Consider the following 26,100-nt stretch of genomic DNA (forward strand, 5'->3'; position numbering starts at 1 on the left):
AATACATAGTAAAACCCAATAATTAAATACGTTTAAAACATTACATCACATTAATTAATTAAAATCTGCTTCTGTTTCAATAGCAGCCTGGTGGCCTTATCTGAGCTGAATTCTGTAGGGAGAGACTCCATCAAGCATGTCCATCGTCCATTTCCATAGTGATTGCCATCATTGTCACTGTCACGGTCAGCAAGATTACCCAAAGGCCTGGTCCCACATTCACATTTTAACTTCTTTCTAAAGGAAAGGAGGGACGTTGATAATCTAATTTCACCAGGGAGTGAATTCTACAGGCGGGGGGGGGGGGGGGGACCACTGAGAAGGCCCTGTCCCTCATCCCTGCCAAGTGTATTTGCAACAGAGGTGAGGCCGAGAGCACCCCCCCCCCCAGAAGATCTTAAACTCCGAGGTGGGACATAGAAGGAGATACGTTCGGACAGGTACGCTGGGCCAGAACCATATGTTTTGCCAGTGTAAGTCATTGTTTCATTTGAAACAATGGCTTACTCTGACATAACAGTCCATTATACTGGAATATGTCACCAACAGAGTTTTATATTGACACCAATCAACATAAACATATATTGACACAACATAAACATATATTGACACCAATCAACATATATTTCACTGCAACAAGATGTGATCATGACACTCAATTGAATTCCCATTGCTAAAAGCAGGATATCCCCTGTCAAGGGGGTTCTGGGCACAAATAGTGCAGTGTTCTGGAGGAAGATCACTCTTGCAGATAGAATATTTCTGAAAGAGGAATGAGACCCGTTGATGCAGTATCCTATTTCAGGCTGCTTGGCTTCACAGGCAAAGTCCGAACAGTACAAAGTCTGAGCCAGACAGATCGCCGGCAATTCCAGCAGGAGCAATCCATTGTCAAAGCAATTTGAACTCAAAGACAAAATGTGCAATTGGAAAACAGGTGGGTCAAGACTCCTAAAACATAATCTCCAGCCATTCAAAGGTCAGGCAGAAGGGTATCAAGGGTCATCAAAGCAGACCTCAAGGAAGGGAGTTACAAGATCTCAATGGCAGATGTAATCCTGAATTTCTACTAGCACAGACCCATTCAATCAATGGGTTTTATCTGCCAGTTCATCATTCAACAATCTATTAGAACTAATTAAAAATCATTCATAAAAATCATCCCCCATTATGTATCTTTGCATTTCATATTTTTAGACAGAAAAAAATGAAATGCAAAGATACAGAATGGGGGACGATGCCTGACTCCACAGCAGTACTTGTGAAAAAGATCTTGGGAGTCCTCGTAGACAGGAAGGTAAACGTGAGCTAACAATGTCATGCGGTAGCTTAAAAAGCCTATGGGAATTTGGTCTGCCTAAATAGGAGTCTAGTGTCTAGATCAGGGGTCCCCAAACTTTTTAAACAGAGGGCCAGGTCACAGTCCCTCAAACTGCTGGAGGGCAGGATTATAATTGGAAAAAAAAATGAATGAATTCCTATGCACACTGAACATATCTTATTTGTAGTTCAATAAACACTTAAAAACAATACAATAATTAAAATGAAGGACAGTTTTAACAAATATAAACTTATTAGTATTTCAATGGGAAGTGTGGGCCTGCTTTTGGCTGATGAGATAGGATTGTTGTTGTTGTTGTTGTTGTTGTATGCTTTCAAGTCATTTCAGACTTAGGTTGACCCTGAGCGAGGGCCGGGTAGATGACCTTGGAGGGCCATATCTGGCCCCCAGCCTTAGTTAATGTCAAAGGGAAACCTTTATCTTTACTGTGGAACTGTGTGTTTGTAGAAGTTTTATAGTATTTGGATATCATGAGTACAAACTAGCTACTTTCCCTTGCATAGTTGCCCCCTCCTGCTCTCCAGTCCAGGTTGGAAGACTGTTTGTCTAATGCAGGGGTCCCCAAATTCAGGCCTGTGGGCTGGATGTGGTCCTCCAAGGTCATTTACCCGGCATCCACCCTAAACTTTAGACTTGGAAATAATTTGAAGGCACACAGAACAATCCTAAAAATAATAATAGCAATAATAATACTTTTATTTTATACTCCACCTCCATCTCCCCAAAGGGACTTGGGGTGGCTTACATGGGGCTAAACCCAACAGAACAGTTCAAAACATAACACATTAAAATGCATATCAACAAAATAATAATAACAATAAGCAATACAACAACATAAAAAACATTAAATAGTGTATAAAATGAACATCGAAACTGACAATCAATTGCAAGGTTCAATTAACCCGAGTCTCTCATCAATCAAAAGCAGGCCCACACTTCCCATTGAAATACTGGAAAATCTATGTTGGTTAAAATTATTCTTCATGTTAAATGTTGTATTGTTCTTTCATGGGTTGTTTTTGTACTACACATAAGATATGTGCTATGGGTATAGGAATTCATTTATGCTTTTTTCCTAAACTATAGCTCAGCCCCCAATAGTCTGAGGGACCATTAACAGGTCTGCACTGACTCCTGCCTTGGGATTGGAATGCTGAAACCATTCATCCTTCATAAGCTCCTTTAAAGAAAGGCAAACAGAAAATTCAGAATGTGGTATGTTCAGGTGTATTGCCATTTCCAGTTATAGTGGTAAACAGAACAGATTTGAGTTCTCTGTTTTTCTACAGGAGGGTGTTAACTCTTTTCTTCTCCTTCTTGGAAAACCAATTAAGTTTTAAATTGACTCCCTCCATTGTTTGAACACATTATATTTTTAGATCACATGGCTTAGAATGCTTAGAATGCTCCCAATTTTCATTGGAACTTCTTTGGCAACTCAGAAAAAGTTGCTTCCCCTTACACCTTTTCAAAATATCTTTCCACCTTCCATTTTTTGTTTTTCTCTTGGCCAATCCAGGGTCCAGATTGTGTCATTCTCAGGTCTATACCACCACCATTCTGAATCACATAGGTTTAGTCCAGAATAATAGCCCAGGGGTTTAAAAGAAATGCATGGTAGTTGTCAAGCCTCTACTGCTGGGAGGTAGCAGGCTACAAGAATGGACACTTTTGCTCCCCTGGCTTCTGACTTTGACTTTCCCCTTGCTTTTTCTAGTAACTTTTCACCAGTTCCAAGGGCCCCTTCATCTTCCTTAAGTCTCAGAGCTGGGCCAAGTTATTCTGTATGCATGAACGGATGGGCGTGAGAGAAAGGACCTTCTCCGTGGCTGCCCCCCACCTCTGGAACTCCCTTTGTGCTGGTACGGCTGTACCAGGAGCTCCTACTACATTTTCTTTCTATTGAGTGTTTGCATGTATTCCAAGGTTCCATGCATTTTGCAATAAGGTGGTTTCCCTTGCTCTGCAATTATAGGGCCAATGACCCGTCAATCATTATTATGTTCTTTAGTTCCGCCCCTTTCCCCAGGGTTCTGGGAGGGAAAAGAAAGACTTCAGGCAGTCTGGGTTTTGGAAGCCCAGTTTTGGAAGCCCAGTTACAGGATGTGAGCTTTCCCCACCTGTAGAGAAGCTTCGTTTCTCACAACATCTGGGGGAAACAGCTCTAAAGCTTCTAAGGAAAACAGTTTTACAGCACAACCCTTGTTGGGGTTAAAGATACAGGTCCACATCATTCGTGGAGAAAATCCAAAAGGACTCCAGCTGGAAAATCTACAAGGTCTTGGCTGGTAGGTCTACTTGGGTAGCCAGAAGCAATTGGAGCCAGGAGTAGGGCCCACACCAGCAGAGCCTAGAAAACAGATTGCCCGGGAGGGGTCAAAAAGGGTTTTCCTTGTTAAAGAAAGAAATAGTTCTCCAAGCAAGGTGCCCACCAGTTTATTCAGAGCCTTGAAGCATTTGTTTAATTTGTTGAAGATCTAAGAAGTATTTGATTGTTTGTTGAAGACTTAAGCAATAATAAAGGACATTATTAAACCTTTCAAGCTTCTAAAGACTCTGTCTAGAAAAATCCTTAGGGCCTCTCAGTCGAGGCACCCCAGCTTCCCGTTGGGCACAAAGAGCACATCCTGTTCAAAAGCCAACTGCTATTGGCCCAGTCCGTGACAGCACACCCTTCCTAAAGAGTTAAAGATGGCCCCCTCTTTCCTCGCTTTCAAGAAACAGATGAAGATGTACCTCTGCTCACTGGCTTACAAGGAGGAGGAGGGGGAGGAGTTGGTAATACTACCATTATACCTCTGATTAATAGTTACCATCAGTATCCGTGCCCTGCTTGCTCCACCAGCTCAATAAATATCTTGAGTAATGATGAATCCATTTGCCCCAAGAAACTGGGAAATTGTTGTTTCTGTTCAATGTTTGTTGTTTTGTCTTATGTCTGTTGTAACAGGCTGTGTTTTTAAATTTAATTTGATTTGTAAAGTCATAATTTTGTGTTTATATGTCAAGTTGTTTAAATTTTGTTGGTATGGATGTATTGTTGTATTCGGGCATTGAATATTTGCCTTTCATGTTTGAAATCTGCCCTGAGTCCCTCCGGGGCGATAGAGCGGAATATAAATAAAGTATTATTATTATTATTATTATTATTATTATTATTATTATTATTCCACCTGTTCAGTTTCACATCTGGAAACCAAGCAGTCTGGAACTTAAAACTCATTAAGGCCCCTTCTACACTGGCATGTAATCTAGATAATCAAAGCAGGTAATCTACATTATCTGCTTTGAACTGGATTATATGAGTTTACACTGCAACATAATCCAGTTCAAAGCAGATAACCTGGATTTTATACGACAGTTTGGAAAGAGCCTAAGACATCTATTAAAAAGGCATCTAAGAGCAGAAGGCAAACTCAGAGGGTGCAAAACAAATTGGGTAATGTACTTCCAGGACTTCCACTCCCTGATTCCCTGGAATCTTCTGTGTGAAGTAGAGCCACAAATGCTAGCTCATTTTGGATCCCCAGAATTGGTTTGATTATTTTTATTTATACCCTGCCTTTCTCTCAGTGCAGCTCCTGAGACAGCTTAAAATGTGAAGTTACGGTTAAGACAATGGCTAGTTTACAAGTTAAAAACAATTGAACATACAATCACATTAAAAACATTAATGTAAACACTTCCATAAAGTAGCTAAAACACATACAATGCACTCCAATTCAAAGACCTTCTGCAACAGATATTAAAACACATAGGCCCAGATAAACAGCAAGATCTTTATCTGTCTGCTGTGAGAAATATTATTATGTTTATTTATATCTCACTTTTTTTCCACAGGAAAGAGCAGAAATAGCCAAGTCCTGTAGGAGGGAATGCCACACTCTGGGAGCAGCCACTAGGAAGGCTTTCTTTTGTAACTCCCATTAAAAGTGCCAGGGATCATAGTGGGATCAAAAGAATGTCTTCTCCCAAGCTTCTTAAAAAGGAGTAGAAAACCATCTTTCTGATAGTTTGAACCTAAGCCAGTGGTTTTCAACCTTCCTAATGCTGTGACCCCATGATATAGTTCTTCATGTTGTGATGACCCCCCAACCATAACATTATTTTCATTCCTACTTTGCAACTGTAACTTTTCTACTGTTATGAATCATAATGTAAATATCTGATATGCAGGATGTATTTTCATTCACTGGACCAAATTTGGCACATATACCCGACAACACTACATTTGAATACTGGTGGTGTTAGAGGGGGAGTGCTTTTGTCATTTGGGAGTTGTAGTTGCTGGGATTTATCGTTAACCTACAATCAAAGAGCATTCTGAACTCCACCAATGATGGAAACTTGGCACACAGAACTCCCATGACCAACAGAAAATGCTGGAAGGATTTGGTGGACATTGACCTTGAGTTTCAGAGTTGTAGTTCACCTACATCCAGTGTGGACTCAAACAATGATGGATCTGGACCAAACTTGGCACAAATACTCAATATGCCCAAATGTGAACACTGGTGGAGTTCGGGGAAAATAGACCTTGACATTTGGGAGTTGTAGTTGCTGGGATTTATATCTCATCTACAATCAAAGAGCATTCTGAACCCTACCAAGAATAGAATTGGGCCAAACATCCCACACAGAACCCCCATGACCAACAGAAAATACTGTGTTTTCTGAGTTTTCGGCGATCCGTCTGACACCCCCTCGTGACCCCCTCAGAGATCCCAACGCCCGGGTTGAGGAACACTGATATAAGCCATATATCCAGAAGTTCCCTTTTGCCTTTTGTGGAAGGAGAATTCTCATAGAACAAGATCTGCAAGAGGGGCATTTCATGACATTATCAACTCAAGAAAATAATGTCTCTTGATTATGCCACATACGATACATTATACAGAGATATAGATAGATGAATGGATAGATAGTCTTTTTCAACTTATGGTGATCCTAAGGTGTCACAGGTTTATCTAAGGACCTTATCATAAAGGCCACAGGAATTGCCACAAATCAAGGAGAATCTGGCGGTGCCTGTCACCCCACACACTGCATCGCCTGACTCAACTGAATATTGACTGCTGCTCATTTAGCACGGGAAACCTCCCATGTTGCTGCCACAGCAGCATATGCCAGTTCAGCTATAGTTTACCCACAGAGACCTAGAATCATAGAATCATAAAATTGGAAGAGACCTCGTGGGCCATCCAGTCCAACCCTGCCAAGAAGCAGGAAAATAGCATTCAAAGCACCCTTGACAGATGGCCATTCAGCCTCTGTTTAAAGGCCTCCAAAGAAGGAGCCTCCACCACACTCTGGGGCAGAGAGTCCCACTGCTGAATGGCTCTCACAGTCAGGAAGTTCTTCCTCATGTTCAGATGGAATCTCCTTTCTTGTAGTTTGAAGCCATTGTTTTGCGTCCTAGTCTTCTGATGGAAGTTCCTCTACATTGTGGAATGGGAGCTGACAGGTAAACTATAGCTGATTCACACCAAGGAGGAAAGCCTGCATTGAAGAAGGACCGTCATATTTGGCGACAGCCCTTATACAATGTCACGTGCTTCCTCCTTCCGGCCTGCCTTCTCCATGTAATTAAATGATACTGTTATTGACAGGAAAAACCAACAAATAGCTGTAAATTGTGCAATGTTCCCATCGCCTACCTTATGTTATACCATACCAGCACTGATATCAGAAGGAGTATTTCTCTTCCTCTCCTCTTCTCCTGCTCTCCCCCTCAATATTCCCAAACTGTTTATTTTTACAGTAATATGACTTTTCAAAAAAGAATAAAGCATTGCTGGAATTGCAAAATTGCTTTAAAAGATAAAAAAATTACAGAGCAGCAGAAGTTTGTGAAGACAGGGTGGTAAGATATGCAGAGGTATGAGTGCATTTTTATTTATATAGATATATCTATAAATATTTATATTCCACCCTCTTCACCCCGAAGGGGACTGAGGACAGAGCACAACATATATACAGCAAACATTCAATGCTGGGACAAAGGATATAGGATAGTCTCCAACGCTAGCCTGGCTGACTCTGTTTTCCATTAGATCACTGATGTCAAACTTGTAGTCTTCCAGGTGCTTTGGACTTCAGCTCCCAGAATTCCTGGCCATTGGATAAGCTCACAAGGACTTCTGGGAGTTGGAGTTCAAACATATGTAGGGCCACAAGTCTGACACTTCTACATTAGATGGAACTCCATAAAACTAGCCTAACAGAAGTTTGCATTTTTGCCAGTTCTATACAGTATTTTGGTCAAAATGATCCAGCAATTCCATGACATTTTGCCATTGTTGTTTTTGTCATAGTCGATATGTGATATATGATACTGGAACAAAAAAGGTGCTGTGTTGTTTTGTGGCTGAATGATGATACAGCAAAACTGCTATGAATGCTAAGATGGGAAACAATGCCAACCTCTGTCAAAAATAAATCAGTAATCTGAAACTTAGTTACCTGAATAAATGACCTATTGTTGATTAAGATGGCAAAGTGTTCTGGGCAAAAATCTGCAATTAGTTTTCTTTGGAGTCAAGGCAACAGTGGCATTCAGGATTCCCTGGGATAGAGAAAATTCACTAGTGAATAAATCCATGGCTGTCTCATGAACAGTCGGTATGTACTGGTATTTTGCTGTATTCTAGATGGGGTAAGCATGGATGATAAAACAGTTCCAAGATACTGTTGCTTCATCATGGTGTGGGTGGGAAAGATAAGTTAGATCTGTTTAACTTACCTATCTGACTTTTTAAAAAGACTTTGCCTAGCAATAGAAAATTGTATAGGATGAGGTCACTCTAGGTTTCCTATGGAGAGAGTTCCAGAGTATAGCAGCAGACACCAAGAAGGTCCTATCTTGTACCACTAAAAGGATGGTGGAACTGACAGAAAGGCTGCTCCCCAGGATCTATGTACATTCTTATGGAGAGATACAAAAGACAAGCAGTGAGGGGAGGCATCACAGCAAGGGAGCTGTAAGGAGCTCTAGTTAACACCCAGGCTGCAGTTACATCTGGCCATTGCTATTTTTGCCTTGTATATTTTGCAGTCCGAAAGTACAATAAAACAAAAGTACTAAAGGGAAAGCACTGGAGTGCCTCTTTCCGTGTAACACTAAGCTGTCATTTTCCCCGCCGCCACCCCCAATTAACCTGCCAAGTCTTGCTCCAAAAGCAACATTTTGCTGAATGTTTCCGCAGAACATTTGTCAAGTACAAGCACAGCTGAAATGCAGCTTCTGGAAATTCCTCTGTGGATACATAGAGATGGGTCTTATAGCCTACCTCACGTGTGCTTTCTTAGTGTTGTATTTGGGTATTGTTGAATACCCTTGATTTTGCACCCACACATTATCCTGGGACATTTTCATACCCTGAAATACATTTGAATTCCCATGGGGCCAGAAAATAAAACAATAGCTATTCAGTTCAAATTTCTTATCATTTTCGATAAGGGCTAAGCATGGATCTAACATTATAACTCTTTGTAGCATTATCATCTTAAAACAACATACAAAGAGGGACCCTGAGCATACCAAGGTGTTTAGCTGATCACAAACATGCCTATAAATTGTTAAGAGACTTTATATTAACATATTAAAACTGATCAGGATCCAATAAAAATCAATATGACCCCTTACTTGACTTAACATCCACATTAACTCAGCACAATTGCAGTTTTGAAAGCAAAGGTTCCACATCAAAAGCATTTTTGTTGTTCTTAATTTTTTTGCAAGAGTTAAATCATTTTCCCCACTACTGAATTCCTAAAGAGACTGAGATCAGCAGAAAGGGAAAGAGGGAGAACTTACTCAGGCTGATGGTTTCTCTGTCCGGCAACTTTCCTTGTTACTGTTGGGGCACGGAGCCAAGGCAGTGATCAATCTCCTTTGAAAGACCGTCCCACTTCATTACAAAACTTTTTGCTCGCCTTGGTTTTGCTCCCTTCCAAATGAATACCTTGCGATTGCTGGAGCAATGAACCTATAAATATATGCATATAGTTGAAAAACTGGCTCTTTGCCCACAGTTGGTGCCAGGCAGGATCTGTGGCCATGAACGGATGAGTTTCATTTCAATATCATCATTATCATTACCGCTATTTTCACAAGGAGGAGAATAAAACAACATCTGAGAAGTCTTCAGTCTTGAAATGTTGGTCATCAGGTAAGGTACTCCTGATTTAATAGTGAACTTTTTCCTTCTACAAAGCTAGGTAATGACATTATGAAACTGGAAGTGACTGAGTTTACTTAACACAGCTGATAGACGCCAGAGGCACTAAAACAAATGGACACAATTGGCATGCATTGCAAAAGACTCAGACCTAATCTTTTGAAAGTATGTCATCAATGCAAACCATCCTACTTTGGGAGGAGGTAAAATAGGCATGTGGATGAAAGAGAAAAACATAAACACACAATTGCTCATGCAGTGAAACCACGGCATGATTTACAAAAGGCTTTCATGTGACCGTGTAAGGCAGGACTGAAATACCAGGCCCACAGTATCTGTTCAAGTGAGAGACGATGTGAGGATGAGCAATGAAACTGAACAAGAAGGCAAACAGACAACAAATAACAACTTTGGCAAAATGAACTATCAAGCACAGTACTGCTTTCAGTCCAGCATAATAATAATAATAATAATAATAATAATAATAATAATAACAACAACAACAACAACAACTTGTGCCACAAATACCATCTGCCTCTGACAAAGAACCGATGGAATCGCAAGCCTGAAAAGGTTACAGAAAATGAACACATCAAACTACTCTGGGACTTCTGAATTCAGACAGAGTTTTGGAGCACAATACTCCTAATCTCATGATCGTGTTAAAAAACAAATATGGATCATCAATGTTGCAATCCCAGGTGACAGCAGGATTGAAGAGAAACAACTGGAAACACTGACACAATATGAGGATTTAAAGGTAGAACTGCAAAGACTGGCACAAGCCAGTAAAAGTGGTCCCGGTGGTGATCGGCACACTGGGCACAGTGCCTAAAGACCTTGGCTTGCATCTAAATACAATCAGCACTGACAAAATTACCATCTGCCATCTGCAAAAGGCCACCTTACTGGGATCTGCACACGTTGTATTGTCAAAGGCTTTCATGGCCGGAATCACTGGGTTGTTGTAGGTTTTCCCGGGCTATGTGGCTATGTTCTGGAGGCAATTTTTCTCCTGACGTTTCGCCTGCATCTATGGCAAGCATCCTCAGAGGTAGTGAGGTCTGCACACATTATTTGCCAATACCTCACACAGTCCTAGGCACTTGGGAAGTGTCCAACGTGTGATTCAATACAATAGCTAGCAAAGCGATCTTGTTTGCTGTGGACTCATCTTGTTGTGTTTCAAATAACAATAATAATACACTTTATTTATATTCTGCTCTATCTTCCCGGGGGGACTTAGAGGGATTATGGTATACACTTATATAGGAAAACATTCAATGCCTTTTGTACAGTGAACAATGGCATACAATACACAAACAAAGGCAAAGGTTTCCCTTTCCATCTCTGACATCTGGAGGCAATGCTCAACTCCGGCCATGGGGATGTGCCGATGAGCCTGTTGTCAGTAGCTCATGTTGCCAGCATGGCTGCATGGGTGCCTTTGACCTTCCCACTGAGGTGGTACCTATCGCTCTACTCACGTCACATGTTTTTAAACTGCTAGGTTGGCAAAAGCTGGTTACATCCCGTCTTGATTACTGCAACGCTCTCTACGTGGGGTTGCCTTTGAAGATGGCCCGGAAGCTCCAACTAGTCCAACGGGCGGCAGCCATGGTATTAACAGGGGCTGGGCGCAGGGAGCACACAACTCCTCTGCTGTACCAGCTTCACTGGCTACCGATTAGCTACCGAGCCCAATTCAAAGTGCTGGTTTTGACCTTTAAAGCCCTAAACGGTTCTGGCCCTACATACCTATCCGAACGTATCTCGGCCTATCAGCCCACCAGGACCCTTAGATCTTCAGGAGAAGCCCTTCTCTCTATCCCACCTGCTTCACAGGTGCGGCTCGTGGGAACGAGAGATAGGGCCTTTTCTGCGGTGGCCCCCCGGCTTTGGAATGCCCTCCCTACTGAATTAAGATCAGCGACCTCGCTAATGGCATTTAGGAAAAAACTAAAAACCTGGATGTTTGAGCAAGTCTTCAATTGACCTTCGTCGTGATGTTTTATCTGACCATGGATTAGCAATCAAGACAACGAATTGGATGACGATTTTGACTATGAGATGTCCCAATCTGTATTGGTGGCCCAATACTGCGTATGTTTTTTGTATGTATTCTTAATTTTAATTTTTATATGCTTAAGTGAATTGTATTTTTTAACATTGTATATTTTAACATGTTGTAAACCGCAATGAGTCGCCGCACAGGCTGAGATATTGGCGGTATACAAGCATACCAAATAAATAAATAAATAAATAAAAGCTTCCAGTCAGCAGTTTTTCTGCAGCTAGCGGTTTTCTGCAACTAGTGGTTTAACCCGCTGTGCTACCGCAGCCCCTGAGCATCAGTTAAGATAGTTTATTTCAAGCATCAGTATTTTATAGGGCTTCCGAACTACAAAGGAAAAGACAAAGTGCACATGAACAATATCTAATACATGTGTGGCCACACAGACCTTATCTAAGGTCTATGTGACCTGCACAGAATGTTAACAAAGATGTTCTCAAGGTCTGGCATTATAGCCAAAACTTCTGATGAGTGGCCCTGGGCATCTGATATTGCAGTTGCAGCATTTCTATCTAGCATAGCACACATGACAGAGTTCAACAAAATGATACAGGCCACAGGGATCAAAATGGAGTTAATCAAGCTAATTACAACAAACCAGCTGAATTTGTAATTTTTGCTTTATGCCAACCACCTTATTCAAAAATACCAAAGGAAAAATAGATGAGGCACAGATAGCTTTATGGCAGGTGAACTTTCATCATGCAAGAAGATTTCAAGCAAACTGAATGAAGGATGTGGATTTCTCTTGTTTTCAACTCCAGAGCATTTCTCTTAATTCCATCTACACCTTCTTGTGATATTCTGGAGTGCTTTTTTTGGCATGGGAACTCATGTATATTTTAGTACTGACTTTCTCCAACAGATGCACATCTAAACCATTTTCTTCTTATTGTATCCATTGTTGTTTATTTGTTCAGTTGCTTCCGATGCTTTGTGACCTCAGGGACCAGCCCACACTAGAGATCCCTGTCAGCCGTCGCCACCCCCATCTCCTTCAAAGTCAAGCCAGTCACTTCAAGGAGAACGTCCATCCATCTTGCTCTTAGTCGCTCCCTCTTCCTTTTTTCTTCCATTTTCCCCGGCATCATTTCTGTCTTCTCATGGTGTGGCCAAAGTACTTCATCTTTACCTCTAATATCCTTCCCTCCAGTGAGCAGCTAGGAACCATTTCCTGGAATATGAACTGAATTGATCTTCTTGCGGTCCAAGGCATTCTCAGAATTTTCCTCCAGCACCATAGTTCAAAAGCGTCTATCTTCCTTCACTCAGTCTTCCTTATGGTCCAGCTCTCACATCCATAGATTACTATGGGGAATAAGATTGCATTAACTATGTGGATCTTCATTGTCAGTGTGATGTCTCTACTCTTGACTATTTTATCGAGATTGGTCATTGCTCTCCTCCCATGAAGTAAACGTCTTCTGATTTCCTGGTTGCAGTTTGTTTCTGCAGTAATCTTTGCACCTAGAAATACAAAGTCACTACCTCCACGTTTTCTCTCTTTTTTGTCAGTTATCAATCTGTCTGGTTGCCATCATCTTGGTTTTTTTGCACTTATGCATTACTTTCATCAACTTAAGGGTTGTTGGCTGCTTTTGTTAAAGGCACACATTTTTAATTGTTCTTACTACATTCTTTTATTCGTGTAGATTTTTTTAAAGAAAAGAAACAAGAAAATGTCTGCTTTTGTCACCTTGTAGTTTTGAAAAGTTAATACATTTATATTTCTTTTCCAGCACTATACTAAATAACATTAGATAAGCATGTGCAGTGGTGACTGGCAGCTTCCAGAACAGTGAAATGGTAAATCCACTCCAGGTTTAGAGTAGATTTTTAGAGGAGAAAAGAGGAGAGGAGAGTTCAATTGTTTTGAAGTACTAGTTCATCTCCTGAAGTAGACTTGGTTTGTGAAAGCTTGTGCTACCAATTTCTTTCTCTTACTTAGTCTAAAAAGTGCTGCAATATCATGTTGCATACTGATCCAAACTAACATGGTTGTGCTTTGAATTTTAGCACCCTGGACCAAATTCAACCAAATCTTCTTTTGGGAAATTAATATTAAAAGGTGGCAATGGAATGGAAAGAGAAAAAAAAATCTTCATATGATTAAAATATGAATTGCAGAGACTTAGGACTGCATCACACAAGGGAGGCAAACCTGTATTGAACAATGCTATGTGATCCCATTGCTGGTCTGCCACCTATGATTAATCCATTCACTGCTATTGATGCCCAAAAATAAATAAATAAATACCAATTCTGTTACATTCACATCAACCTATCTACGGCAACAGGACCACAGATCTGTGAATCAGCACAGTTGTGTGAATGCAGAGACATGCGATAATGAGGATGCTCATGCCAATATGTAGCCACTACTGGTGATCATGCAAATATCATATAATAGCAGTTTCAAGCAATATGATTCTCAAAACACTGTCTAAAAACTGAAGCCTGAGTTGTCTTGGGCTGTTTGGCAGTCTCTGCTCAAAAATATGTTATCTTATCACTGGTTCAAAACATGGATTTGACGGAAGGGTTACTCGAATTGTCTTGATCTTTTAAGGTTCTTGCTAGCTTGTCATTCCTCAGTGTCTGTTTAATGGTTAACAGTGAAAAGTCTATTCATCCATTATAGAAACAGTTGTAACTGATCTACATTCACTATTAGTATCCTGCCATTCCTCCAATAAGTGTTTTATGTGTTTCTCTTTACAACACAGTTTCTCTTTACCACAACACTGAGAGGTAGAAAGAACTAATGGGGTGTAGTGATTAGAGTGTTGGGCTAGGACTCAAATCCCAGGACTCGTATCCCCACTTGGTCAAGGAAACCCACTTACCCATCTTGGCTAAATTAGAGACTTGCAGTCTCAAAGGAAGGCAATGGTAAATACCTTCTGAACAAATCCTGCCAGGAAAAATCTTATAGGTTCATCTTTTGGAAGTATCTCAAAAGTACAAAAAAGGGAAAGATGAATGGAAGGTATCCTTGAAGTAACTGTGTTCTGTCATGTACTGGGCCTGTAAAGAATTGCCTTTAAAATAGGACGTGCAACTTGAGCCCAGTGGGAAGCCAGGGGCCCCCAAAGAGAAGTTCTCAGAGATTTTCCACCACAAATGGTCTTTAGATGGCTTGTGAAGTATAATAAAGTCCTTTATTAATGAACAATCAAACAGAAACTTCTCTTGTCTTCAGTAAAGTTAAACAAATGCTTCCAGGCTTTTATGCAACTGGTGGCTTCCTAATCTTGTCCACGAAGGACAGGCAATTGTCTTCAATAACTGTTTCTTTACTTTAAAGGAAAATCCCCTTTTCAACTTCTCCCAGGCTGATTGTAATCTAATCCTTACTGATGTGGGCTCCACTACCGGGTCGAACTGCGTCTCGAGCACCAAGTGGACCTACCAGTAAAACCAGTAGATTCTCCAGCTGGAGTTCTTTGGTCTTCCAAACTGTTTACCCTCCAAAATTCCTCAAAGCTTTAGGGCTGTTTCCCTGGAAATCTTTGGAGATCTTTGGATGCTCTTAAGACTGTTCTCCCCCGGAAAGTTTTAAGGGTTGAAGCTTTTGTACAGGAGAAGCTTGTACATGTCCTCTACATTAGCTTTCCTTACTGAGACTAACTAAAAATGACTCCCTTCCCTTCCCAATTGCCCTGAACAAGGGGCGGAACCAAAACGTAACGATGATGGACAGGTGACTTGCCCTATGACTGCAACCAAAGGAAGCCACCTTTCTGCAGAATCCCTGAAACCTTGGACTGCAAGCAAACATTTGATAAAAAGCAAATAAAGTTGGAGCTCCTGGTACAGCCGTACCAGCACAAACTGGCTTGACTCTGAAGGAGCTGGAGGTGGCCACAGCCGACAGGGAGCTCTGGCGTGGGTTGGTCAATGAGGTCACAAAGAATCAGAAGTGACTGAAAAAATAAACAACAATAACAAACCACACAACTTCATACATATTCATACACAAAACCACCTGTGTGTATTTTACCTATTTTTTTTTCAAAAAAGGAAAGTACAGATATTCCATATTGCTGCTCAATTTAATGAATTTCATTTCATGTGACACATTAAGCAGCCTCTATGAAAGCATAAAACAGGTTGGCAGAAGCTAGTCCTTTCTCACCTATTCAACAGTTCTGGAATTTCTCAGGGTAAGGTTCACTGCTACAGCTCAGTCTCATTGATTTTGTTAATTAATCATAACCAGAAGAATTGGCGACACCTTTCTTAGAGGCCAATTAAAGGTAGGTTCTCTGATAGATCCCTCAGAAGGGTTGTTAAGTAGTACATCTTAAAATGCAGGTGCTTGTCATGACAATGCATACAGCCACTCCTCCCAAGACAAAGCAAAAAATACTGGCGCATGCCAACAAAGCCATCAGGTTTCACCTCCACCCAGGAACACAACTTTCATAAAGTTAGGAAGTCTTAATCACCCATTCAAGGTCACACCACGCTAAACTAGTTTGCATTACAATGGGATTGCTGAAATAATACATAGCTGCACCAGATACTGAAAATACCCTACAGGCATCAGATCTTGGCTGTCTTGGAAGCTAAGCAGCATGATCACTCATTAGCACTTGAACTGGGGATTCACCAATAAATATTAAGTGCTGTAAGCTATATTTCAGAGGAAGAAATTGCAAAGCACTTATAAGTATTTCTTGCCCAAGAAAAACCTATGAAATCTACAAGGTTGTCATATGTCAACAGTTAATTTGAATGTACATACTCACATCTGAGTAAGCATTGTACAGTGGTTTGAGCTTTCGACTACGACTCTTGGACACCAGGGTTTGATTCCCCACTCGGTCATGGAAACTCACTGGGTGACCTTCAGCACATTACACTCTTTCAGCCTCAGAGAAAGGCAAGGGCATATCCTTTCTCAACACAATTTGCCAAGAAAACTCTGTGAACCTTAGGATTGCCAGAAGAGGGAAACAACATGAAGGTAAACAACCCTGGAGGGGAAAAACCAGTTCTCCACACCAGTTGATGTGAGGAATAAAGGCACATGGGGGGGGGAGAGGTATCACTTTTAAGCCCTCAACTGGATAAGATATACCACTATTCAAGGCTTAATAGTGCTTATCCAATCAATATTTGATTGTTTTAGGATGAATTGTGTTTATCAGATTAATTTAAACTGTTTCAGAGCCAGACCTGTAGAGCTAACATTATCTGCTTAGACCTCTGAAGATTTAACCTCAGCAGACTGAAAGCCAAAACCAAGGTTACAACATCTGTTATAGAACTCCAGTATGCTGATAACAACATTGTCTGTGTACATTCAGAAGAAGACCTACAAGCCACTCTAAACACCTTCGTAGAAGCATTCGGAAAGCTCAGCTTGTCATTGAACATCGAGAAAACCAAAGTGCTCTTCCAGCAGTCACCAGCCAATCCCTCTCCAATGCCAGTGATACAGCTTAATGGTGTAACATTAGAAAATGTTGATCATTTCTGCTACCTTGGCAAGCCACCTCTCCACAAAAGTCAACATTGACACTGAAATACAACACCGCCTGAGCACTGCGAGTTCAGCTTTTTCTGAATGAAGCAGAGAGTATTTGAGGACTGGGACATTTGGAGGGATACCAAGGTGCTTGTTTATAAAGCTATTGTCCTCCCAACCCTGCCATACGCCTGTGAGATGTGGACTATCTACAGACATCACATGCAACTCCTGGAACGATTCCATCAGCGCTGCCTCCAGAAAATCCTGCAAATCTCTTGGGAAGACAAGTGGACAAATGTCAGCGTGCTGGAAGAAGCAAAGATCACCAGCAGATAGTCCTCCACCACCAACTCTGCTGGACCGGCCACATTGTCCGGATGCCTGACCACCGTCTCCCAAAGCTATTGCTCTACTCCAAACTCAAGAATGAAAAACAGAATATTGGTGGGCAGGAAAAGAGATTTAAAGATGGGCTCAAAGCCAACCTTAAAATCTCTGGCATAGAAACTGAGAACTGGGAAGCCCTGGCCTTTGAGCAGCTGGAGGTCAGCTGTGTCCAGCAGTGCTGTAAAATTTGAAGAGGCACAAATGGAGGGCGAAAGAGAGAAACATGCCAAGAGGAAGGTGCATCAAGCCAACCCCGACCGGGACTACCTTCCACCCGGAAACCAATGCCCTCACCGCGGGAGAAGATGCAGATCAAGCATAGGGCTCCACAGTCACCTACGGATCCACTGTCAGGACACTGACCTTGGAGGACTATCCTACTTGGACAATGAGGGATCGCCTAAGTAAAGTAAGTAAGGACCTCCGAAGAATCCCTTTGATCTCCTAGAGAAGTAGTTCCCATCCTCTAATCCCAAAGGGTTTTGCACTTTAACTTCCATTAACTTCAGCTATGATTGGGGATTCTGACAGTTGAAATCCAAAACACTGGAAGAACAGAATTTAGGGAACACTGTAGATGTGATTCTTTGTAACTGTGCATTTATCTGTAACACTCTTCTCTGCTACTTACCTGCTTTTCACTAGTCTATAGGATGACATTCTGAGGCAACTGAAGCAATTGAAAGATGGGGGTTACGGTAAGAAAGGGACAATATCTGCATGGAACTTGACAATACATTTCACAATCTAGGAGACTGACCATAGTATTCTTTTGCTTTTTGTTTTAATAACACACAACTTTCTCCTTTAGTAACACACAATTTCCCCCATGCTCTCAGGTTAATTTTTGGGAAGCTCTTATATATTTTTTGGATGTAAGAGAATCTGAATTGTACAAATAATGAGAATATTGTGGGGGGGGGGAGCAAAAAAGTAATACACTGCAAGCTCTGTGTCTATGGAAGTGATATATGTGGTTTCACTTATTCATTTAGGGCACTCTGTACAAGCCAAGCTCTTTTCTGAATTCCTCCATTGTTCATCTCTTTGAAAATAATAAATAAATAAATAATATCCATGTGAAATTCAGGAATGTATTCCCCACAGATACAGCGGTCATCCTATCATGCTTTTGTTTATTTCTTGCACTTCTACCCTGCCCTTCTCAACCCCCGAGGGGGGACTCTTCTATTGCTTTTATTTTCATTGTAATTCATCATTATATATTGACTAATTGTCTTGGTGTAAGATTCTATTTTCCCCATTTTGCCTTTATGGGGGTATTTGTTTTCTCCCACCCCTTCCAAGATTCTGGTTGCTCATGGCAGGATTTATGCATGTTTATTATTCGGTGAAAATGAAAAACAAAAATAAATTGATCATACTGTATATCCTTTTTAGCTGGCTGTAGATTCCAGACATCAAGATACAATTTAATATGTCTATAGGCTTTTTGATCATAGATGACAAAAGGTACATTTGTTTGGTATGAACTGATGATGTAATTGATCCAAGAAATTATTTTGTTCATACGCTCCCATACCAGAAAAAATATTTATCTTGTCAGAAGTGAATTGGGAATACACTTATGCAGTCTATCTATCTATCTATCTATCTATCTATCTATCTATCTATCTAATCATCTATAAAAATGCTCTGTGCATAATGAGTATCTTAAAAACAAAAGAACCACTGGACGAAATCACACCAAATTTGGCAACAAAATGTCTCACAACACAAGGAGTGACCATCACTCAAAAAATTATGATTTTGTCATTTGGGAGTTGTAGTTGCTGGGATTTATAGTTCACCTACAACTTGGCACAAGCACTCAATACGCCCAAATATGAACACAGATGGAGTTTGGGGGAATAGACCTTGACATTTGGGAGTTGTAGTCACTGGGATTCACAGTTTATCTACAATCAAAGAGCATTCTGAACCCCACGAACGACAGAATCTGAGCAAACTTCCCACACAGAAACCCCATGACCATCAGAAAATACTTACGGCCATCCTATCCAACTCCCTTCATCAGGGGAAGAAATTGTAATCAAAGTCCTCCTGACAAAGAAGCATCCTGACATAGATAGATAGAAGATAGATAGATAGATAGATAGATAGATAGATAGATAGATAGAGATATGATTCACACACAGAGAGGTATAGTATCATAGATTTGAAAGGGACTCTTAAAGAAGGACAATATCTTGCATGTTCCAGGGTGGGCAAACCAGACACTCTCCACATCAACACTGACAAAGAAACAAGAAATACTGTTTACCCACAAGCAGAAAGAAATTACATATATTAGAAACCAACACTTTCTCATTACTTTATTTTCCAGATCAACAGACTGGGCCACAGCAATGTGTGGCAGGGGACAGCTAGTATTTTATAGAAAAGCCATAAACAAAATTACAAACTTGGCATTATACTAAATGCCCTTTGACCAGAAGCTGGCTACTTGGTGTGCCTCTGGTGTCGCTGTAACAAGGTCCTCCATTGTACATGGGCTTAGCATTGTAGTACGTGGTCTATGGTTAGCAGAAAATACAAAAGGTATACAGATGTGTAAACCTACCCATGCTGTTGGACTACATCTCATGCTTCTTTCCTTAATTTTGGCAATATTGGGCAGGGGCTGATGTGATCTACAGTCCAACAATATCAAGCTAACCACACATTTCCTATCCTCATTGTAGTAGGTATGCACGCAGGGTGGGAAGCCTTAATATTAACATGAATGATATATTTGAGAATGTGTTAGAATCACTGTTCAGATAAGTCACACATAGAACTCTGAGAAATCTCTCCAAGTAGATCAGAGAGTCCGTACAAATGAAGTTATTGTATATTTAAGAAATCCGGTGTCATTTTTTCCCTTGGTTTAAATAGCATTGCATTGTTACTAAGGAGATACAGCTGATCAGGAAGTTAACTTTAGATTAGAAGACATGTGTAATATTGACTGAGTCACAGTTTGTTGAGTGCCAATTTGGAAGCAACCTTACTAGATTCAGCCAAAAGTCCCTTTTCATCCTTTAAGGTCCTGTCAATCAACAGTAATTCTATTCCTTTGTCATAAAAAATGATAGCAGATATTGGTAGCTGTGACATCATTGAAACCAAACTATTACGCAGTTCTGTAGAAGTGTTTGTTCCTTTTGGGAAAAAAATGTGAAGATGAAACGTACGACATGACAAAGATACCTATTTTATTCTATATATATTTTTAAAAGTACTGTACTGTTTACCTACCTTCAACAATGAGGAAAGCCAAGACTGTGCGGGCTTGGAGGTATCTTTGTGGAACAGACTCTGCCGACAGAAATGCCAAGATAAGTTCTGACCACTAACTTCAAAGGGTACATGTCAACCACCATACTCTTACCTGTTCCTCCAGTTTTCCAGAAAACTAGCCAAGAACAATAAGTATAAGTGCATTGCAAACCACAGTGGTTTGCTTCCCCATCCCTCATGATAAATGAGTAACATTCAGACCTCTTTGGAGACAGTTAAATTATGACAAAAATGTTGGGACTCAGGCAATACTTAAGTAAGCTTCGTGTTCTTTGAACTGACCTACAGTTCACCACCTTTGGATCTCTCTCCATTCTCTTCTCATCTCCAGAACTGGTGATCTGCCAGCAAAGTCTTTCAGCACAAGTAAACAAAAGTTCTGATTGCAATTCTGAAGAAAAGGAAAAGCAGGAAATGCATAGATGAAAAAATAAAGGTCTCTTGTTTTCTCCTTCTGTTCTGACTTCACTGAAGTTTACCTGGTTTCCCAGGTTCCTTTCGCAGAAGACAAGGAACTAAAGAGAAATGCGGAGGATTTTTAACCCTCATCCATGAGAATACAGCTTGAACTTTAGCTATGGCTGAATTAGGACTTTAACTACAAAAGGTGAAGTTTAGTGCTCTGATCACTTATATCATTATGACGCTTTTACCTAGGCAATCCTTCAAAGCTCACGGATGATTGTCTTCCAGATGTGGTGTGTTGGCAGTTGGTCCATATGTGACTGTGGAGCCCTATTCTTGATCCGCATGTTCTCCCGCAGTGAGGACATCAGTTTCCAGATGGAAGGCGGTCCAGGTCAGGGTTGGGTTGACATGCCTTCCTCTTGGCACGTTTCTCCCTTTCACCCTCCATTTGTGCTTCTTCGAATTCTGCAGCACTTCTGGTCACAGCTGATCTCCAGTAAGTGCTCTGGGGCCAAGACTTCCCAATTCTTAGTGTCTATGCCAGGGGTCCTCAAACTAAGGCCCAGGGGCCACATACGGCCCTCCAAGGTCATTTACCCAGCCCTTGCTCAGGGTAATCCTAAGTCTGAAATGACTTGAAAGCCCCCAACAACAACAACAACCCTATCTCATCAGCCAAAAGCAGGTCCTCACTTCCCATTTAAATATGCATAAGTTTATATTTGCTAAAATCGTTTTTCATTTTAATTATTGTATTGTTTTAAAGTGTTTTCTGCACTATAAATAAGATATGTGCTGTGTTCATCGGCATTCATTCTTGTCTTTTTCCAATTATAATCAGGCCCTCTCGGAGCCCCCGGTGGCGCAGTGGGTTAAAGCACTGTGCCGGCGGGACTGAAGGTCGCAGGTTCGAATCCAGGGAGAGGCGGATGAGCTCCCTCTATTAGCTCCAGCTCCTCATGCGGGGACATGAGAGAAGCCTCCCACAAGGATGATAAAACATTTAAAAAATCATCCATTCTTTTTCCATTCTTTCCATTTTCCATTCTTAAGTTAGGAGTAAAGTAACCGCTTTGGGACTTAAGAGACATACTAGTTTCAGTACAAGACATGGTGGATCAAACACCAATCTCCTTTATTTATTTATTTATTTATTTGCTGTATTTGTGTACCGCCTTTCTCAGCCCTCAGGTGACTCAAGGCGGTTTAGTCCCAAAGAGCCTGTTGAGATCTAAGGAAGCATCTCTGTTAAGTTTGCAAGTTTGTGAAATGAAGTATTATTTTTTGTTATATTTGACAATCCTCAGACATGTCAGACACTTGAGCATTTTCCCTCTTCAATCCACTTTAAATGCTGTGACTGCCTCCTGCAGAATTCTGGAGTTTGCACTTTAAGGGAGGAGCCTTTCAACTGCTCATCCAGAGAAGTCCTGGGCCTCCCTAGACCAGGCCCGTAGCCAGGATTTCGTTTCGGGGGGGGGGGGGGGCTAAAAAATTTTCAGGGGGGGTTTCGGGGGGGCTGAGTTTCGGGGGGGGGGGCTGAGTCTGAGTGAAAGAGGGTCTAGCCTAGCAAACCTTTTGTATCATTACCCAAATACCCCCATGCATATGGGATATATTGAGTATGGTGATCAGATCATGATATGAATAAACATAATACTTTAAATAATGCACCAGTAAGGCCTTTTCGCGAACCACCATGAGAATTTCGGGGGGGGGGGGGGGCTGAAGCCCCCCGAGCCCCCCCCCCCTGGCTACATGCCTGCCCTAGACTACAAGCTCCAGAATTCCGCAGGAGGCAGTCACAGCATTTAACATGGACTAAAGAGGGAAAATGCTCAAAGTGACGCAGTCACTGTTTTCAATATACCAAAACATTCTGGGCAATACATTACCCAGAACCATCCAAAAAGAATTGAAGCAGAGGATTTTCCATACAATCTCCCATAATTCGGGTACTGTTTTTCTACTAACTGGCTTGGTTCCGCCTATGAAATCCTGGGGAACCATAGGAGCTTTCTGGATGAAAATTCTAAGTACCCTTCACCAAATTGTGAATCCCAGTGTTCCATATGATGTTAAGGTGAAATATAGAGTTTCAACTGTGTAAGGATCAGTTCCTTTCAAGCAGATAAGGGCAAACGTGTTTTGGACTTCAAGTCCTACAATCCTAACAGCTGCTAGGGCCAAAGTTTGCCCATGTCAGCTATAAAGCCTAGGTAAAATCTGGAGTGGAGTCAGCAACATCATGTTTCCTCTAAATAATTCTTGCTTCCCAAAATCCATACATTTGGAGTCAACCTAGAAGCACAGTTCTAGAAGACTGTGGCACAGCTGGCTGGGAGTCAGCTGCATTAAAATCACTACTGACGAAAAGGTAATGAGTTCGAAGCCAGCCCGGATTGGAGTGCACTTCCAACCAATTTGTGTAGCTTGCTGTCGACCTTTACAGCCCGAAAGAGAGTTGCATCTGTCAAGTAGGAAATTTAGGTACCCCTTATGTGGGGAGCCTAATTTATGATGCCATAAAAATCTCCAGCATGCATGCAAAGAATGAGGAAGTACTTCATCAGTGTCACAAATAGACAGTGAAGCGACAGCTCCCCTGGTGGCCAGAATACCATCATGAAAAAGCTAGAATGTTAAATAGTCTTTGTGTGTCTATCTATATATGTTGTGTGTCTATGGCATTGAATATTTGCCATTGTAATCCACCCTGAGTCCCCTGTGGGGTGAGAAGGGCAGAATATAAATACTGTAAATAAATTATCTTTGTTGGGCGTGGTCTATGTAACACTTTCTCGGGTCAAACTTTTCACTGAAATGGTCAATCTTAATCTGGGTTCTACCATATCAAATGACATGCCAAACTTCACAAGACAAAAAAGCACAGCACCACCACCCCCACCCCCCGCATCCCCCAAAAAAACTAGATCCACACCTACATGGCCAAAATAATGTGAACTCAGTTGCTAAGGCAAGTTTACATGATGCATGTGCCAGATATGTGGCAAACCCATTAAATCCACAGCAGCAAAACACAGGATTTACTGTGGTATCCGAAGTATGGAAAATTGGATCTGGCTAGATCTGGCCTGATCCACTGTCCACAATACCAATGGGTCAGTCACTTCCCTTGCTGTCAAAAGCCTTTCCTTCCACTGCCCTGGCAACCCAAAGCCTTTTTTCCTCACATTGCTTACTTCCAAAACCCTATTTCCCTTCCACTGTTCGGGAAGTGCTTTGATTGTGCATTACCTGCATGGCAGAAGGGAGTTGAACTGGATGGCCCCTAGAGTTTCTGCTGCTGCTGTTACTGTTGCAAAGACTGGATGGCCGTCTGTTGGGGGTGCTTAGATTGTGCTTTACATGCATGGCAGAAGGGAGTTGAACTAGATGTCCCCTAGAGTTTCTGCTACTGCTGGTGTTATTGTTGCAAAGACTGGGTGGCCATCTGTTGGGGGTGCTTTGATTGTGCTTTTCCTGCATGGCAGAAGGGAGTTGAACTGGATGGCTCCTGGGGTTTCTGCTATTATTATTATTATTATTATTATTATTATTATTATTAAGACTGGATGGCCATCTGTTGGGGGTGCTTTGATTGTGCTTTTCCTGCATGGCAGAAGGGCATTTTGCTGGATGGCCCCTGGGCTCTTCCACTGAAATACTCTTAACATATTGCATTGTTCTCTCCCCCCCCCTCCCCTTTTTGTTCTCTCCCCCCCCCCTCCCCTTTTTGGCACAAATGAGATATGTTCAATGTGCATAGGAATTTGTTCATGTTTTTTTTTCCAATTAGTTTTCATACTTGCCATCCATCTGCCACTGGCCTGGCCCATCTGTCAAATTTGATAATGCAATGCGCCAAAAAGTTTGCCCATACCATATATCTATATATACACATACATACATACATACACACACACACATACATACATACATTATACCTAATATAATATATAATGTATAATATATAAACATTTCTTAAGGATCCATGAGAAACTTTTGCTTCAAAAAGGTCTCCACGGCTGAAAAGGTTTGAGAACCCCGGCCTACAATGCCAAAGGAGATTGTTCAGACTTTGTTATCTCTTCTCCATAACATGCTAAATTTCCACAATGGAGGTTTTTGTTTGTTGTCTAAAGAGAAGAATGTCAAGTGAACCCTTGCCCACAGTCTGAAACAGTGCAGTCCAAAGAGAGCTCAGCCACCTCAGTGAAATCTAGACCTTGGTTCAACCAGGGTGACTGTGAGGCCAACCCAGCAGGCCTGCTCAGCCTATTGGCATACCACAAGTGAACTCCGAAAAACAAGCCTAGAATATGTGCCAGAATATTTGGGCAGTTCAAGAAGCTGTACTTTGCATTTTGGCATCAGGAAATGAAACAAACACACACAAATCCCTGGGTTAGGCCAAGAAACAGCTCTTCGATGTCACAGGCTCTTCTAATGGGTTTAAAATCTTAAGCAAAAATAAGGTGCAAAAGAAATGTGAGGCCCAGAAGGAGTATTAAAAATGTTGGTTGGCATGAAATGTGTTTATTTTATGTCTGGATGCAAATGAGAACAATCATATTTTAAATACAAATGCAAAATTGTGCCCATGCAACCTGAATGCCTTTCCAGTTTTTGTAAAAGTGTTTATGAGTTGCTTCCATAACACCATTCTCTCTTCTTGGACTTCTTTAACTGGTCAGTCCTTCAGGTAGAGCAGTAGTTCCCAACCTTTTTTTGACCAGGGACCACTTAACCAAGGACCTCTTTGACCAGAGACCACTCTCCAACATTAGTATCAAAATGGTTACAAATCACTTTCTGGTCAACTTTAGATTCAGTTTGGTTATTTGGGGTGCTGATTCAGAAAATACCGATCAAGCATCGAAATTTGGCAGGGACATCCCAATTGACCCCATCATCCCATTATTTC

General features: G+C 41.3%; 1 protein-coding gene across 1 annotated transcript in view; it reads right to left on the reverse strand.

Moving 5' to 3' along the window:
* The window catches only part of LOC132775734 (solute carrier organic anion transporter family member 1C1-like), a 43,256-nt gene extending 33,644 nt beyond the window's left edge, over positions 1–9,612 (reverse strand). The window contains exon 1 of the mRNA XM_067469302.1: positions 9,159–9,612. The gene's annotated coding sequence lies outside the window, so the exon portion shown is untranslated. The remainder of the gene's footprint in view (positions 1–9,158) is intronic.
* Between the last annotated feature and the right edge of the window lie 16,488 nt (positions 9,613–26,100).

The sequence above is a fragment of the Anolis sagrei genome, chromosome 5 (genome assembly GCF_037176765.1).
Source record: "Anolis sagrei isolate rAnoSag1 chromosome 5, rAnoSag1.mat, whole genome shotgun sequence".
Lineage (NCBI taxonomy): Eukaryota > Metazoa > Chordata > Lepidosauria > Squamata > Dactyloidae > Anolis > Anolis sagrei.